The following is a 1,395-nucleotide window of genomic DNA, read 5'->3' as shown; positions in this document are numbered from 1 at the left end:
CCCACCTGTTGGCCCCGCCCCCACCTGTTGGCCCCGCCCCCATCTGTACTGATGAGAGAAACTGATTGAAACATGAAATAAAATGGACCTTTTTAATGTTTTCATATTTGTTAAGCATTAACGACCTAAACTGGAGATAAATGAGAATAAAATGATTTTTACTTGGATGAAAAATAATGATCTTCAGTCACAGTAGATATTTTATTCTAGATCAGTTCTTCAACTTAGAATCTAGAATGTTCCGGAGAGCTCTGCTCCGTTTTCTGAATCGGTGTTGGTCAGACAGGCTGTGGGTTTGGTACCGGAACATGTTTTCCATGAATAAAGTTCTGGTTCTGCAGAGAGTCCAGAACCGGACCTCAGATTGTTCGGTTCAAAGTTTGGGTCATCTGACTGGTTCCCCTCATGTTGGACCAGTTCTGGTCCAGATGTTGGTTCTGAACCCCCCAGAATGGACCCGGACCGACCCGGTTCCCGTTAGATGGACCCGGTTCTCTTCCTTTTACTCCAGTTGTAATCTGAAAACTGTACATCTGGTTCTGGAGGAGGACCCAGATGATTCCTCTCAGAGGTCCAGTTGGTCCAGAACCAGAACCGGTGGAGCTAGAATGTACAGTTCTCCATCTACTCTGCTGCTGTCAGATTTAATCCAATTATAATCCAATAACTGCAGCTGAACGAGGAGCTTCCATCAGCTCCTCGTTACATAAACGCTCCTGCGACGGATCCGCCTCCTAATCCGCCCCGGATTATTGTTCCATCCAAGTCTAATGAAGTCAGTTTGCATCCGATCACAGCCTGCTGACAGCATCAGCACTTCTACTATAGATATGTTCTACTAGAGACACGTTCTACTATAGATATGTTCTACTGGACACGTTCTACTATAGATATGTTCTTCTAGAGACACATTCTACTATAGATATGTTCTTCTAGAGACACATTCTACTATAGATATGTTCTACTAGACACATTCTACTATAGATATGTTCTACTGGACACTTTCTACTATAGATATGTTCTACTGGAGACATTCTTCTATAGATATGTTCTACTAGAGACAACTACTATAGATATGTTCTACTAGAGACACATTCTACTATAGATATGTTCTACTGGACACGTTCTACTATAGATATGTTCTACTAGAGAGACGTTCTACTAGAGACACGTTCTACTATAGATATGTTCTACTGGACACATTCTACTATAGATATGTTCTACTAGAGACACATTCTACTATAGATATGTTCTACTGGACACATTCTACTATAGATATGTTCTACTGGACACATTCTACTATAGATATGTTCTACTGGACACATTCTACTATAGATATGTTCTACTAGAGACATTCTACTATAGATATGTTCTACTAGAGACACGTTCTACTAT

The sequence above is a fragment of the Cyprinodon variegatus genome, unplaced genomic scaffold (assembly GCF_000732505.1).
Source record: "Cyprinodon variegatus isolate N-32 unplaced genomic scaffold, C_variegatus-1.0 Scaffold1218, whole genome shotgun sequence".
In the NCBI taxonomy this organism is placed as follows: Eukaryota; Metazoa; Chordata; class Actinopteri; order Cyprinodontiformes; family Cyprinodontidae; genus Cyprinodon; species Cyprinodon variegatus.
This window is presented reverse-complemented; position numbering follows the sequence as displayed.